The following is a 17,838-nucleotide window of genomic DNA, read 5'->3' as shown; positions in this document are numbered from 1 at the left end:
TTCTTATCCTTATTCAATGGCTATAATTTCAATCCTTCTGGAGATAAGGAGCACACAGAGCAGGCTGCCACCTCTACATAGTTGCTTTGTTGCTACCAACTTGATTATTTTGTTCAAACTTGAATAATCTAGGAGGTCATTCTTAATAAAAGCAACAACTGTGGACAAGATTAATTGTATCAAATTATTCTTATTTTTTCAAGAAAGCAGAATGTTCCCTCACATTGTCTTGTATCTCCTTGTTTTTAAAACAGATTAATACTCTGGAATAACTTTTCTTAATAGGTCACATGTGCTTAAGAAAATAGCGAAGATGATAGTGTGGAAAGTTGAGAAGTTTTCTTCCACAAAGAAGTAGGTAGAAAAGATTTCATGTAAGAATGTGGAAGATATTTTTTTTGAGTTGAATAAGCAGGACCAGTTATTTTTACTGAAAAATTCCAAAGATTAAGCTTCTGCTGTTTAATGTCGCAGCCCTTAAATGTATGTGATATATGTGTTCAGTTTGTTCCTTTTTACATTTGCCCTTTAAGCGCAGCATCCATTGATAGCTTTTTAGAAAGCACTTGAGTGCCATGTGTTTTAGCAAAGCTAACAAGAGAGAGGATTTATATATAAGGAATAGTGTTTAAAACAGGCTTGTGAAATTGCTGATTTCTATGTACTGCCAGGAACCAACCTGGGGTGGGAGGAGAGCAGGGAAGCTTCAGAGGAAGTCTCAAAGAAATGAGCTGTAGCCATTGTCATCAATGGCAGTGAGAGTCAGACTGGCAGTTTAGTCAGGGTTTAGCTACTGTCTGGAATTTGGACACCCCTGTACACAAATCCTTAATACCAGGGAGCTCTGTAGCTGGCTGGCACGTGAGGCAGACATACAGACATGGAGTGGTTATCCTGCTGCAGATGATGTGTCCAACCTTTGCAGAAACTAAGGGCTCAGATGGATGTAGAAATGACAGCTATCTACTTGTTTCATCCTGTCACATCAGATGGCCAGAATCAGATTCATGCTTCTCTAACAGTGGATTCCCAGATTTTTTTTTTTTTTTCTCCATCTTACTCCTGCAAGGAGTCATCCTTGTTGCTGAACAAGGCAGGAGATGTTGCAAAAGTATTCAGTGCTCTAGAGAGATGTTTAAAATGTAAGCCACCAGGTTTAATGAGGGGAATGGCCTTTTCCAGCAGTCACCAAGTCACTGAAACATTTTGTTTACCTTGTCTGAAGCAATACGATTTCACTTGGTCATGCAAGACACCTTTAATGGCAAAGGTTGCATGTAACACAAGAGTTTCTGGAGATGAGTGCACATTTGACCCACTACAGTGATTTGATTGTGGTGTTCATGAAGGCTGAGTATGCCTGAAATGCCTGAAAGTGTAGTTAATCTTTTGTGTTATTATCCAAATTGGTCTGCCAAAGTCATGAAACTGAGGTTGGGGTTCAGTGAGGCTTGCCAGAACTTTTATCAGCTGCTTGAGGAGCAGAGTTCCAGGGGGATTGATGGGAATTGGTGAGTCTTGATATTTTCTCAGCATCAGATCCACATCCCTTTCAGGATAAGTATTGCAGCATTATTGATAGAGCTTTCAAAAATTTAGAATATATTTGCACTCCTTTTTTTTAACCTCAACTACGAAAGCCTTGGTCTGAAATATTTCAATGGCATGAGAAGCTGCCAAGAACTGGTGGCCTAGGGCACAAACTTGGACTATTAATCCATAGTTAATAGTCCCATTAGTTCCCAAGAAATATCCAGCTATCAATGTTTCTTAATTAATTTGTACTAAACTGACAGGAAGTTTCTCCCAAGCATGTTACTTTCCAAACTGTGTCATTTAAGAAACCTTATTCACATTATTATTTAGATTTTTGACCTCTCATTCATCCTTCTCCTACCATACAACAGATGAACTTCAATCTAGCATGAATGATGTCACATGTTCATCTAGCAGGAGTCCTCATCAGCATTGCTCTTACTTGTTCTGCCTTGAAATACTGTTTCAATAGAAATAAGGAAAATGCCTTCATCCTCATTTCTCTGTGAAGCACAATTTATTTGGAGGATAAGCCTAGATCTGTTATGTTAATCATAAATCAATTATGTTTATCCCAAACCTGGAAAGCATGAAAATACCTTCTTTCCTCATTGCAAAATCTAGTAGGATATTCACAGTAATTATGGCTTGTTTTATACAGATCATAAGCACATATCATGATCATTAGAGCTACAACACAGTATTTGTCTATCTTAGAATATTTGAAAAATCTCTTTCAATTGCAGTGGAGGTTTGAGAATTTTTTTTGTTTGTTTGTTTTGTTTTGTTTTGTTTTGTTTTGTTTTGTTTTATTTGGTTGTTTTTGTTTTCGGGGTTTTTTTTGATAGCTAAAGTAAATCCTTTCATGAACCAGGTTTCCCCTTTTTATTCCTCCTGTAGCCTTTTGAATTTACATGACATGAAGAAAGTGAGAAGGGAACTATGAGGTTAAGCCTGTAAAATACTGTCTCTGCCCAGTACCATTGGCCATTGATTTGGCAGATAAACACCCTGCAATATTGCTCCTTACGCCTTTAGTCTGTAAATAGATTATGTCAGTCAAGCTGTGCCCACTGTTTGTTATTACTAGCCCTTGAATCATCCCATGCATTTATCAGGTTCAGACCTCCTCAGTGTTAAGGAATGTACAAGGAGAGTCTAAAAATCTCATAAATAAAGAAAATATTTTAGGAAATAAAGAAATATTCTTAATTCTGCTATTTACATAAGTGGCTGAGATACAAAGCAAAGATACTTGTCTTCATGATCCCTATTTTTTGCAGTAGGGTTTTTGAGGGTGCCTTTTTTGTATGTTCGTTGGGTAGCTTTGGTGTTTAGGGATTTTTTAGGGAGTGAGGAGGGATTGGGGGATGGAATTTACAGTTCTGATCCCACCTGGTAAGCAGAGGTTTCAGCTTATAGGAAAATAGGAAAAACTGATTGACCTAAAATCTGTAGTTTGCACATACTATTCCCCAAACATGTCTAAAAACTGGCTGGGTTCATTGTGGGCTTCAACAACCTTGAAGCAATTTACCCCATTTGATACTGAGGTACTGGATTTGGATCACACTGTGATTAACAGCACCAGAGAATAAATTCTCTGCATCTTTCCTCACAGTTTAGTTGGCAAGATATCAAATAAGTACACTTCTGCTTATGAGAGTGCACATTTCATTGTCAATGTCTAGAACTCAAGCACCAAAAATGTCCCATTTTTCTGTGTTCATTATTAAGTATGTGTCATGGATTCATTTCTCCTGTTCATCTCGGACTCTGTGGAATGTAAGCATGATCTTATGGTCAGGCCCTGCTGCCCTTTCCCCATTAAGTGCTAAACTGTCAGAATGAATGGAAACAGGTGTATGCAGAGAAGAAGAGATGGCTATATCTGAAAGAGTGATTTTGATTGTTGTAGCCACGGTTGAAATTAAACCTGGCTGAGAAGTGCAACCAAAATTTTTCAGTCTGTTTTGTGCACCATCATGACTATTGACCATCATGCCAGCAAGCATGTTATTAAAAGGGCATTTCTAAAATTTCCTCCTCATGACAATACCCATTTCATTTGCATGTTGTTTCTTTTTGAAGCCTCTGGAATATTTTGTCTTTGTTGTGTCAAAACATCCTAATTAGCAGGTCAAAAGACTCAAATACAGCTTTTATATTTCTTTAAATTCCCTAAAAATTGACTAAAATCAATCCCAGTGAGGTTGTGTGCAATTGCCAGTGCTGAAAAGCAGGCACCTGAAGAATCCCATCATTTCTAAAACACTGTGAGATCTGTTCTGCCTAGCTCAGGTGCTCTAGGTATAAAGCGCATTTTGAGGTTATGTGCTCTTCCTACAGGCTGATTCTATTATGGCATCCTGCATAAAAGCAGTTGCTATTTGAGTCAAAATACAGGTATGATAATTAATTTTGCAGGATATATAGCTTAATGAAGAACTGAATCACTACAGATGGGTTTAAATGACAGTTCGAGTCTTTGTTATCATTTAGGTGGGGAAAGGGGGACATCTGGTGGGAGGTCTTTGTAAAAAATCGGGCAGTGTAATTTTCTATTTGCAGTAGGATACAAATCCGTAGAGAACTTGTATATTCTACATAACCTATATGTGGGAACTCAAAATGTCTCTCAGACATTTTTAGAGGTTCCAGGCCGTGGTCAGATGCAGTCTGGACCCCGGCAGGCAGCTAGATTTAGCTGTGATTTCGAGTTTGAACCATGGAATGAATTACCAACTTTAAAGGTAGAACAAGCAGTCACAAAATGCTAGATAGTATAGTAAATGCAGTCACAAAGTAGAGGGAAAAATTTTTTGGTAGTGTACAGGGGGGTTTTAGTGCATGTACGGGGGGTTTTTACTTTGTACATGGGGGTCAGAAGTTCTAAGATAGAGGAAAGTGGGCTAAACCCATCCTTCTTCTTTCTTCTTCCTTACCTCCATGTTCTTGGTGATGTTGGCACTCACAGATTAGTTTAAAATAGAAAAACACTTGGCAACGTAGGTAGTAGGTATTGGGGAATAATTGTAAACATGTTATACGTAATATATCTTATAAAAAATAGCAGCAGCCCTAGGCGAGGAGAGAGAAGAAGAAGACACCAGACAGTCAGGGTGTCAGGAGTGTGTGCCTCTCTGCCTAAGCCACTAACCAAAGGGCCACAACCCAAGAACCTAATCTATTAAATAACTAGCAATAAATCATCTTAAGACCAAACAAGAAAAAGCTGCAAAATTTTTCTTTAAAAACACAAGTTAGAGGAAAAACTTTACCACCACACAAAACCCCAAACCAAACCCAGAGTTCTCACACCTATAGAATTTGCATAATTTCTAACCAGGAGAGTTGATTAATTAAATTGTATCAAACCCACAAAACAGGATGTTTTGCAGTGGTGCATACTGTAAGCCCTCACTTCCCATCATCAAGTTCACAAAGTTAAGGCTAGATGAATGTCCAATATCCTCTTGTAATGAGATTTTCACAAAAGGTCTGGAAGAAAAGTGTTGGGATGAAGACTCATCCAGAAAAAGCACTTAGTACTTTTTGTTCAGAGTTAGAAAAGAAATATTAGGAATCCTCCATCTTGCCTGAGTACATAAAAAAGCAAGACATTGTGGCATTACTAAGCCTTGAGTAGACATCTTCTAAAGGATTATAACCTGCTTAATCAACCTCTAGGAATGCAAGAAGGCAGGAGGCAAAACATACAGTTATACTTGAGTATGACACTTAAAAATAAAGTGCAACAGATTAAATGAAGACATAAGAATGTGGCACATCTTTGTTAAAATGCCCAGGATGCTTGGGCCCATCAAGTAAATAATAACTAGATTGCATTAATTGATAAAGAAGAGGACAACTACAAGTCTTTGTTGTTTCCATCTTCTTTCATCCTTTCCTAGCAACAGTCAATCTAGACTATGCAGTTTTGCTCCTTCTGCTGCCATTTCAGAGTTTTTGTCCCATTTTGGGAATGATCCCCTTCAGAAAGCATCCTAGAACGAGGTGGCTCCAGGGTCACAGCAGTCACAGGGTGAGAGCTTCAGTCTTGCTGTTGGAGGAGCAATGCTGGAAAATCATTCCCTGCACTGCTATTGATGCATGGGGCACTGAAGAGAAGACAGCCAGCATGATGTGAGACTTTGCCACAGCTGCTCACCCTGCCAGGCTCTCTCTTTACAGCTGAGCTATCTCACCCACTGCAAACCGGGTGAATTTAATTTCCTGGGAATTCTGTGGCATAAACATTTCACCAAAGTCAGCACAAGAGATCTGCTGTAAGCTGAGAATTGAAATGAGTGTACTTCTTTTTCCCCTACTCCACTGCTATGTTTCATTTCTTTGTCTAAATCATTTCATAGTCTGTGTCCCATGGCAGCACTGTTACAAATTCAGATGTTTTTTAATATTTCTCTGTTCTCACTAAAGGATTCTCTGAGTGCATTCCAGATTTATCTGCAGCCTTTAAAGTGCAGTGAGGGACTATCAGTGCATCTAATTTATGCTTGCATTTGTATTTAAGTTATCATTAGCATAAGGTATTAAATCAGATTATGATTAACTTGCTTTTGTAAAGCTAAAGCAGAACTTTCTAAGATCAAATGTAACTTATTACTCTCCAAAAAAATTATTTCCATATAAAGTATATTTATTAAATGTGCTGAACTGTTATGTAGTTCCTTTAGATTTATGAAAAGACTCAGAAACTGCCTGGCAAGAATACTTGAAATGGCAATATATATCATAAATGCCTTTCATATTATATAAAGAAGAGCATGCATAAAGAACAACTAAAAAAGTTTAGCATGTTCACTTATGCTCTGAGTATAATATAAGCCAAGCTAACCTCATTTTATATGAGGCCCTTTTTTACTCAAATACATCACTCAGCTTTATTTTATCTGTTGCATTTTCATTATTTTTGGCCAAATCTGAAGTGCGAGCATTCAGGCTTCTAAGCTGCCTGATAGAGAGGAATTTAAGAATGGAACAACATTCAGAACTGATGGATCCATAACTTATTTTAAAAAATGGGCTCCTGAGCTAGCACAAAGAAGCAATGCTAATGTTGTGATTCTATCTGGAATGTGCATTGTAATTGTCTGGACTTTTACTGCAAGCAAATTTTCACTTCTCTCTTTTGAAAGTGAGTGATGTCATAGTTTTTAATTTTGGCAAACACTCAGAACAGTTTAATTTTGAAACATGCTACAACTGGCAAGATACACCATTAGGAAAATTATTAGAGCTAAGTGCCCTTTTACTGTCAAACAATGAAGAACACAATTTGCTGCACAAAATCTTCAATTCCCCCTGATTTCTGTAGGGTTTTGTATCAGTGATGCAAACTCATTTTGAAAGGCAGGGTCTCCCAGCTGATGGTGCACAACAGAGCAGCTCTGTGGAACCCATTACTCAACAGTTACTGCACCCATGACTCTTCATCAGTGCTGTGTGACAACAATGCTTGTGCAGCTAACCTGTCCATTTCAAGATGTGCTCAAACCATTAATCAAAAAAGAAAGTTTTAGCACTGAATCTGAACTCACTCCCACATTTGACAGGTGACAAAGGGAATGGTAGGCTATCTGTGCCATTTTTGAGAAAACCCCAGTGAGATTGTTCTCCAGGGAAGAATACATTGGCTAAGCTGTATAACTTAACATTTCCAAGAATTGACAGTTCAATTGCCTGTAATCATTGAGTTTTTCATTCTTAGAAAGGTAGCTGAATTTCATCAGCAGCCTGGTATGTTCTTCTATTTCTACCCCATATTAGTCTAATGGGATTTTCTACTTTTCTGTGGGACATTGATTATTTATGATTTGCTAGTGAAAAATGCCAGCCTTGGTGGAAAAATCATCTAGTATCTTGTGGCAGATTTGCCTTTCTGAGAGCCACAGTAGCTTCACAGCCAGGATAACTGTTTGCACTACCAGAGACCAGCTGGAGGGTCAGTTAATGCTTGGTGAGGTGTGCAAATGGCATCATCCCTAAGGATTGGTAGGAGTTTCATTACAGAGTCCAAAAATTAAAAGGTTTTGATGACTGTCCATTGTGTATGTGAACATACAAATTTTCAAAATACCTTCAGATGATTTTTGTGGAAATAAATCTGTCTGTAAACCTGCTCTTTGTCTTAATTGTCCCAGACTGTTGCATGAAATAACAGGTGGCCGAGATGTAGTTGCATTAGGACAAAAATAGGTCCCTTGTAGCAGTTGATTGCAGAAATTTCCAGCACAAAAAACAAGTGAACAAGTGTTTGCAATATACAGTTTATGGCTATAAAAGAGATACCATCAGTGAATTGGGTTAAAATAATACTAGAGTTAATGCTTACCCACTCTTTTCTTAGGAACAGGGCAATAAAGAAGATATGTCTGGTTTTTTTTAATTGAGATTACATATCAAATCTTGAAAGAACAAATCCAAACTTTGTTGAACTCTACGAGCAGAATCCATGCCAGATTAATTTTTGGTATGGATGTTTATGAACATCACACACAACTGGACCCTCTGTAGCAGACTGGCTGCCCAGTGTAGGGCTGTTGACAAATTACATTACCTGTGTGCAACATGTACACAGGCGAAGGTGTGCAATGTATGCATCCATACTTTTCTTCATAAACTCTGCATAGGAATCTTCCATCTTCCTGGAAAGTTAACTTTTTTTCGTTGGCTGCAGAGAGGTAAAAGATACTCTGTGAGAGAATTCAAAAAAGGAAGTATTCATTTAAATTGAAAGCACAGACAGGAAAATACGTGACATCTATAGCACAAGAGTTTATTTCTAAGGGATTAGCTGATGAGATTTTTAGGAATAAATACAATGTACATTAGGTTTAGAAAAGGCTTTTCCCTAGATTACTATAAGAACATTATTGATTTCTGACACTGGATTTGTAAACTTAAATTATAGTGTTGAATCAGTAAGCACAGCTTTCATGGAACTTAAAAATCATCTCATGCAGTAGTTGTTCCAGCTGTAATTCTGACACCAGCAGAAGTGTGGGAAGTATGATTTTTGTTCTAATTGTATGATGATTTGGCTGAACTTGTTCGTTTCAATGTAATTCCAGAGAATTAATGAAGGTGCACGAGAAGAAAATTCTTTTCTGGTCTAATTTTCAACTGGATATTTCTTTTCATTTTTTTTTTTTACAAAAAGATAACTTTGAGATGGCTGTACTGGTTGCATCTGCAAATGCTCATGCTAATTTAACACCTGTATCATATTGTGCACTTCTTGTTTTTTATGAGGAGGAGAAATCAAAATACTTTTGAGATAGCCCTACGCTCATCATTTGTCAGAAATTAGGATTGATATATTAGATTGTTTATGAGAGTGCTAGCAAAAGGGTTTGTGAAAAAATTACTAAAACTACTTCTTAAAGCTGGAATAAAAATCTTTTGCAAACAAGTCTGCTTAACACATTTTAAGCTCTCCTACTTGGCAGAACAAAAACCCTCCCTGTTTGGTCTTGATTTTTTTTCAATTTTAATGAAAAGAGCGGTCATTTCCACATCTTGTGTGGAAATAGCAATAACAAGTCAATATTTTCAATATTACTACCAGGAAAGAAGATGCAGGAGGGATGTCCTGACATTGAAAAGTCTCTTAAGATGTATCTGTTTAGATAGTGCATAGTGAAAAGGTAAGGTTTAAAGTATGCACACAGCCTCTTCCTGCACAGGAAAGCTAAACACTGTTCATACTGGCCTGTTTCTCAGGCTTATCTCATATTGGAAGAATATCTAGGAAAATGTGCTGTTTATAATCTTGGAACTGATACAATGAAACAAAAGCCTGATGTTTCCTGCTGTTGCCAAGTCTTCACTGTCAAGTTAGAGTTGACTTTGGTAATCTAGAATCTGATCTTTCATCATTTTTTTTTTTTTTTAATATTTCTGTTTCTTTCATTATTTCTCCTTCCTATTCCTTCTCCTTTTCCTTTGGTCACTGTAGAAACAGATATCAATCTATATTTATACTATGTATATGAGCCAGTAAGGCCAGTGGTATCCTGGGGTGCACTGGGAAGAGCAGTGCCAGCAGGTTGAGGGATGTGATCCTGCCCCTCTGCTCAGCCCTGGGGAGGCACATCTGGAGTGCTGTGTCCAGTTCTGGGCTGGTCAGCACAAGAGGGACATGGAGCTCCTGGAGCACATGCAGCGGAGAGCAACAAAAATTATGAGGGGACTGGAACATCTCTTTCCTCCAGAAAGGCTGAGGAAGCATCCACAAGAGTGTGTATAAATATCTAAAGTGGAGGTGCCAAGGAGATTGATTCAGGCTCTTCTCAGTGGTGCTGAGCAATGGGAGAAGAGGCAATGGGCAGAAACTGATGCACAGAAAGTCCCACCTGAACATGAGGAAGAACTTATTTTTTGTGCAGGTGACTGAGCCCTGGCACAGGTTGCCAAGAGAGGTTGTGGAGTCTCCCTCACTGGAGATAGTCAAGAACCCTCTGGACACAATCCTGTGCCATGTGCTCTGGGATGGCCCTGCTTGAGCTGGGTGGTTAGACGAGGTGACTACAACTGTAGACCCTTCCAAACTTAACCATTCTGTGATCCTGTGATATGTTTATGTATAAACATGTCTATGTATAAATAACCTTGCAAAATCATCACTAACTGAGATTCACTTCTCTGAATCAACAGTGCTGAGTTCACCATCAGGAATGAGAGAAGCGCAAAGAATAAGAGAACTGGCAGACACTTTGGAGGCAAGTCAGGCAAAGCAGACCATGCACTCTCTCAGTACCAGCTCTTAGAATATAGACAGAGAAGGTGCTGGAGTGCCTGGCCCTCCCTCAGGATGCCACCAATGCTCTGAATCATTCTGACTTGCCAGTACATTGTTAGGAAATACTTCTATTTCAGTGGTATACAGGAGAACAACTCAAGATAAGGCACTATTGCATGAGGCTCTAAGGCAAACTTAGCAATAGCACTCAGACTGCCTAGGAAAGCTCACGTCAATTTAGAGAGCCCTCAGGAAAATCACTCCTGTGACAGAAATTACTCATCCTCTGAACACCAAATGCTCCGTTAAGCTCTGAGATGTGCAGTAAGACACAGTAATCGCATTTTGCCCTGAAGCGTTTGGGAGTTAATAATTCTTGTAGAGAAAATCCACCTCATTCAATTCTCAGAGGAGCTCACTGTCCCCACAGCCATCAGATCAGTCCAGTTTTCATCTAGAGATGTTGCTTCAGAGGGCCAGCAAGTATTTCATGCTGTATGCTGGAATGTAATTCTGCACTGCTCACTTATAAGAAGATAATAATGAACAGTGATTTAAGTGACTTAAGTGACAAGGACCACAACAGTGATGGATAATATTGGCCAATACAAACTGGTAAGCGTGTGTGGGGTACAGAAATATCACTCAGTAGCCCCAGCCTTGAGGGACACACTGCTTTCCATGTACACAATGCTGGGTCCCATTTCTGACTCTCAGCTGCCCCCCAAGAGAAGCAGGACCAGGCACAAGCTGGGGGCTACTCAAATCTCCCACTGCTCTTGCTGTGAACAGGAAGCACTTTCACATCCATGACTGTAATTGTATAAGCCTACTTGAAGGGAAATGCAAATCTTTCAATGGAAAGCTTTCACTGGCCCTGTAGCTCAGTTCTTTCTCTTTCAAACAATTGTGAAGGTATATTTATTTAGTATTGTTTTAAAGTTCAGATGCATTAGTGACAGAAGCTTTTGACACAAATATTTGGAAGCTACTCTTATGCAAGCTTTTAAAACTTAACTTCTCCTGAGTACTCCAGGGTCTAGACAGATTTATTTCCTCCACATATGCTTTCTTTCTCTCTTTCTCTGTTCATCTCCCCTTCCTATGTTCTGTAAAACATATTAACTCCTTTATCCTGAAAGATATTTATTTTCAACTCTTTCAAGAGACAGACCTTAAACTCCACAGCTACATCATCTAGTCTCTGGAACTGCAAATGTTGCTATGCTGCCTTGACTCTATAAGAAGTTACAAAAAAGATTTTTTTTTCTCCTTTCCAGTGACTCATTAGGAATTATTCTGTATTAAATATCTCCACCCAGTGACTTGCATGTTTTATCAATAGTTATAAATATCCTGAAATCGAATAAATACAGCTGTTTTCTGGCTCTTGACTGAGACAAAAAGACAACCACAACCAACCACTTTAGAGCAAAAGTAGGTTTATGCAACTGACTCTTGAATTTTCTGTCTAGGGTATTTTGTAAAGAGGAGAAAATGCTTTTAACTCATGCTGCCCCAGAGTTGTAATAATTGTACCATTTATTTGGATTTTAATGGTGTTTTATGTCTCCATGTATCTAGTTCATAAATTCTCAGACTTTTTTTTTCCCACTTTGGATACCTTTACCTCCTTTTGGAATGGGAGACCTCAGTACCATGGAAGTAAAAAATAAGCTGTTGCAGAAGAGACTGAAAGATTGATGAAGAACAGGAACTAATAAATTACACAGAGTGAGCATATTCTGCACTTATTTCACATAATTCTTTTAAATTATTATGATGTAATGATTTTTTTGTTCAATAAAGAGGGTTTTTGGCAACAACCTGCCTAGTGAACACATCCTAGCATTAAACCTACACCCACTTTTTTTTTTTAATTCTTTTTTCCCCTGGCAGGAACTGGTAGGAAAAAATCGCTAAAGCTGGGAATAGGTCTGCTGGAACTCACCACCACTGCTCCTTTAGTGGGTTCATCATCATTCAGGTAACCTTCATGCTGTCTAAAAACACAGCCCCTGTTATTTGAGTTATTTTGCTCAGGTTAGTGTTTCAGAGTATTCACCTCAGTTACTTCATATCTTTCAAGCACAAAGCATCTGATTCTGCCAAATCTAGTAACTGAAGTAAATAAAGCTGTATTCAAAAAATCCCCAAAACTACAGAAATATCAGAGGTGGGTACCAAAACTGATCATTTTCAGACATGGAGTAATCCATAATAACAAGTTTAACTAACAATTCATAATCCCATAACAGGAACTGATCTGTGCTACAAATGATAAGCAAATGGCAGCGGAAAACTAGGCATGAATGGGTGTGTTATGTTCAGCTCTAATTTGTGTAACTCCATGATCATTCTCTCTGATTTCGGGAGAGCTGTCTCAGTTCATCTGTCAATCATGCAAACAGGGGCTTTGCATTGTTTCTGATTAAAGAAGCTTCACACATTGTGTCACAAATCTCACCTTCAAAGAAATTAAGGATTTAAAGGCAGGCACAAAGGTCCTCTGCTCCAGAGCTCCAAACAGGAGGTTTACATTGAATTAAGGGTGGAAATGGTTTGGGCCCTTCCAGAAGCACCATCTGTTTCTACGGCTGGTCATTGTTTAGATTATTTATGACCATAATTTTAAATTTATCTGGTTAACCTTTGGATAGCCTCCCAAAATAACTATTGACTCTTCGAGTTTTCAAGGTAATATATTAAGATGCAAGGGTTTAATGTTATTATTTTATGGAAAGAACCACAAGCATTTTTATGTAATATATCAATACCTACAGACCTAGGAAATAGCTATACTATAACAGAGCACAAAGAACTGCAACATCTGCAATATTTGTTGTTCATACCACGACCTATTCAAACTTAAATTTCTTCATGAGAAAAAACTAAGGATAGTTTGTGGGTTTTTGGGGGATTTTTGTTGGGGTTTTTTTGTTGTTTTTGTGAGACTCCCCCTCCCCTACAGTATCCATCTTCATGTTATAGTTCAAGACACTACATGGCATGAAGCTCCTCCAAAAATAAGAGAAAAGAAAAAGGAAATGGGTCTTGAGGACTCATGACTTGCATCAGATTAAAATGGATGAAAGAGATGAAAAAAAGTCACATATTAGTGTGTATGACCTCATCCTGAACTATTAGAGGTGCTGGGAGTCTTTCCATTTTCCTTGAGAGATCAGGTCCGATAATTGAAAAACATTGTGCAAAAATAAGAAATGTACAGAGCCCTGGTTGGTTTGGCAAACATTGATCAAGGATGGTTCAAATTTAGGTTGAAAATAAGCTAGTAGAAATCAGTATCTGTGGGAAAGGTTGTGTAAGACTGAGATAGGTTTAGTTGGAATATAATTACAGTTTTTATGGTCACTAGGTTATGCATACCAATATATTGACTTCAGAATTAAAGAGCATCAACTTTCATGAATTTGTTTGTATTTAAAGGGCAGAACTCCAGCTAAATGAGAACATTCATAGAATTATTCTTCAAAAAGGGTGAGGCCACAATCTTGTGTAGCTTTTGGCTCCTTTCCGTGTTATAGGCTAAAAACAAACCCTGAGATTAAAACACCTTACTGTTTTACTTTGGACTTCATGGCTTATTTCCAGTCTTGGTCTAAAATTCACTTTGCAGTAATGTGGATCCAAACAGCCCTGTACAAAATGTACGTTAATAAGGATATTGGCAACTCTTTAAAAAATTAAAATATACTTCAAGGGAAAGTTAGCAAAATAGCAATAAATTGAGGAAAGTTTTTTAGTCTTCCTAGTAATGTACTGCATTCCTCTTCTCACCAGACAAAAAGTTTTAAATTATGAAAATCTACAAAAAGGCTTTCTTCCTGATTATCTCCATCATTAAAAATAAAATTAAGAGGAGATTGCAGTACAGCCCTACAATAAACAATACCCCAAGGTATTTTAGTAGGACCTATATCTAACTGGTAGAACAAAAGAACATTAGATGAGGATGTCAATAAAACTTGAATTCAGGGCTCCCAGGTAGTATTGCAGAAAGATTGGACTGTTTCATTTGTGGGAAAAGCAGCTAAAATGCTGCATCTCTTTTCTCTTTGTTGCTTACCCAAATTCACCTTGGCAGCCAGTGAAGGCATTCAACCAACCTCCTTATCATATGAGCTGCTGAAGTCAAACACAGCAGATGCAGCAAAACAGGATGACTTATTCATTACATCTTGTAGCTTCCCCAAATGCACTCAGTATTGTACCCTGGGGTCATGGAGTCTCCCTTTTTATCGTTCTAACACTATAAAATTAATTTGTCATGTTAGACCCAGATTGAAATTTCCATATTCATCTGAAACACTCGCAAAATTGAAATTAAATTGTTTTGATGTATATTAACACCTAAAGAGAGGGAATAAAGAAAGAGCCAGGCTCTCTTCAGTCATGCTTGCTGACAGAACAAGGGGCAATAAGCAAAGATTTAAAAAAAAAAATAAAAAAATAAAAAAAAAAAAAAACACCAAAAAAAAGCCACCACAAAATCTAAGCACAAGGAAGCTTCTTTTTACTCCAAGGTTGTCAGAAAATGGCATAAGTTGCCCAGAGTGTTGAGGAGTCTCCATCCCTGGAGATTCTAAGAACCAAGCTGGACATGGTGCTGCTTGATCAGGTATGGACTAGATGACCTCCAGAGGTGTCTTTCAATCTCGGCCATTCTGTGATTCCCTGAAAAGGAACTTCTCCTATAATTAGATCACCTAGTTCAGTTCCAGTGCAAGATTCACAGCACAGTGTGAAGAATTTGATTATACTGTAGGTTTTTATTCTAATAAGATTCTTCAATGACTAAACTGTATTTGGTGAACCTTACTCATCACAAACTGATAAGGTGAGGGAAAAACATGGGGGAAGATGTGATGTGTACCTATTGTCCTGGTGGTCAATCAACTTCAAATAATGCATTTGATCCATAGTTAAGTGAATCTTGTGAGCCATAGTTTTGTTCAGTGTCGTGCTGATGTGCTGATTTGATAAATGGAGGAGTGTTTTACGGTATTTTCTATGGTGCCGGGAGTTTCCTGCAAAATGAAAACAAAACTACCAGATATTGCTGCATGACTTAATCTTATACTACCGCCTAGTGGCTAAGGTCTAAATGAGTCACAGTGAAAGTCCACTACATTTTATGTATGGATAGGTACATAAGAGTAGTGTATTTAATACTATTTTAATCAGTTTTAAAATGTTATGTTTATTATATTATATTATATTATATTATATTATATTATATTATATTATATTATATTATATTATATTATATTATATTATATTATATTATTATATTATATTATATTATATTATATTATATTATATTATATTATATTATATTATTATATTTATTATATTATTAATTTTCCACACAATAACAGCGTTGCGAAAATGAAGCCCATTAGTGTTTTAAGCTAGAACAAGTAAATCCTTCAGGAGTCCCAGGTTTTCCCATTTCCTCCAAACTCCATGCCACGGATCTTAGCAGGAATATACAACTTAGCAAAAACTCAGGCTCTTGCAGAAGCCTAGAGGAAAACAATAGTAGTAAAAACTACTTCTGCAGCCGACAGTGACAACAGCTAGTTGGAGGAAAGGATTCCTCATCAGGAAAATGAGTTTCCAGCTGTTTGCACTACATGGCTTTTAATTCTTGGCATTCGTGTGCCTGCCACAGAAGCTGCTCCTGCTACTGTCAGCTCTCTGTGAAGGCAGGAGTTATCACGGACAAGAAGCTATAGATGTGCACATTGACTATGTCTGGTTGTGGTTTTCGGGGTTTTTTTAACCCAATGTATCTATATGTAGAGCTAGATATATAGAGATAAATTTAATTATAGAGATCATATTAATTGCTTGATTTAGATCTCTTCCCTAGAGGCTTCTGTAACTCAGGTCTTGCTGGAAGAGGAATTTTAGCACACAAGGTTAGACAAGGACAGGAGAAAAAGTCATTTTGTCCACGAGGTGGCACTTGGGCATCTGGCTTCTATGTTTAAAAATCACGTGAAGGCAAAAATAAACTTCAGATAATGATTATATGAGCTGTAAGGTATTATTGAGCAAGGATCTCTGTGTTTGTGGAAATGTAATCTACCTAGTTCTCTTCCAGGGAGATCATTTTGACCTTAACCTAGGGAGTGGAATTTCTGTCATTGACTTAAAAGGAAAGTGACCTGGCCTCAAATAAATGGAAGTATTAGGGAAAAAACTTCTTTGCAGTGTTGCAGGATAGACTGTTTTTCTTCTCTCTGTTTGTTAGACGAGATACATGAGTGATGGTGAGTGATTTGTATGTAATTCAATAGAGAAGGGAAATGGAAAAGGTGACAGCCACTGAGTGGCACAAACTCAGAGTTTTGGACAATGAATAAGCCAAAAAGGCAGGAAAATTCACCCTGCCTGAGCTTCCTGCAATGATGTAAAACACCCAAGCACAGAATTCGTAAACCTTTATTTTTGTGCTGTTTTAACTCAACACACACATTGCTTGATGTACCTTCTCCACCATACCAGCTGAGAGTTAAGTTGAGGAATTGGTATAAAGTGAAGATATCCGTATGGCATAAATGAGGAAATCCAGTGAAATAAATCAATCTCATGTGTCAGCAGCCAGTGCACAGCAGAAGCCCCAGCCCATACAGCCCTGGACAGACAACTTCAGTTCTTTCCACAAGACCCTCTCAGCTCTTTCCTTGCTTTCCACAGAAATGACTTTCCCAGAAGCAAGACAGTGAGATCATAGAGAAGAGTTGCCAAGGCCTTTGCGCTAGGACAGGTCTGTGACACTGTGTTGGTAATTAAGGAATACTGTGTTGATGACATGGAGCTAGAGAAGAGCTTTTATTTCCTGACCAGCAAATAAATTTTTTGCCCTTATATTTCTGTTCATTTTCCATCAAGGGTCATTTAGAACCATTTGTGGTTTTCTAGTCCATCTACTTTCCAGGTTTTTCAGAAACCTCAGTATACTCATTACTCTTTGTTAAAAACTTTCTGTCTCCTTAGTGCAACACATATACAACTATTAAACATTTTCAACCCTGCCTAGTTTTGTTCTGCTGAAAAGCTTGTAAGGGAACTCAAAAAAGCATGAGTAATGATTGTAAGAGCACTTACAAGAAAACAGCATACAAGGTATCTAGCTCTCTTTCTCAGAAAGAACAAAAGGCTTCATCCTGTCAATGCATGAAACTCACTTAAAAGTCACAGTTGTTACTGTTAAGGAAAACTCTTTCCAGGGAATTTGCCAAAATTGGCTGTTCTAGGAAGCGTAATTGTGTGCTAATCTACACCATGAAGGAGGAATCTGCCTGACCCCAAACCATCACTAGAAGCAGACACTGAACTGGAAACAATAGGCTCAATTAGTTTGCAATCATAGAAACAAGCAGGTCTAGTAACTCTCAGAAACATCCTGGGACCATGCTGTTGCTATTTCTGATCTGAAACATTTTGCTAGAGTTCTCATTATGAGTTTCAGCTGAGTTGTTAAATACAAATACTAAAATGAAAACTGG

The sequence above is a fragment of the Lonchura striata genome, chromosome 4 (assembly GCF_046129695.1).
Source record: "Lonchura striata isolate bLonStr1 chromosome 4, bLonStr1.mat, whole genome shotgun sequence".
In the NCBI taxonomy this organism is placed as follows: Eukaryota; Metazoa; Chordata; class Aves; order Passeriformes; family Estrildidae; genus Lonchura; species Lonchura striata.
This window is presented reverse-complemented; position numbering follows the sequence as displayed.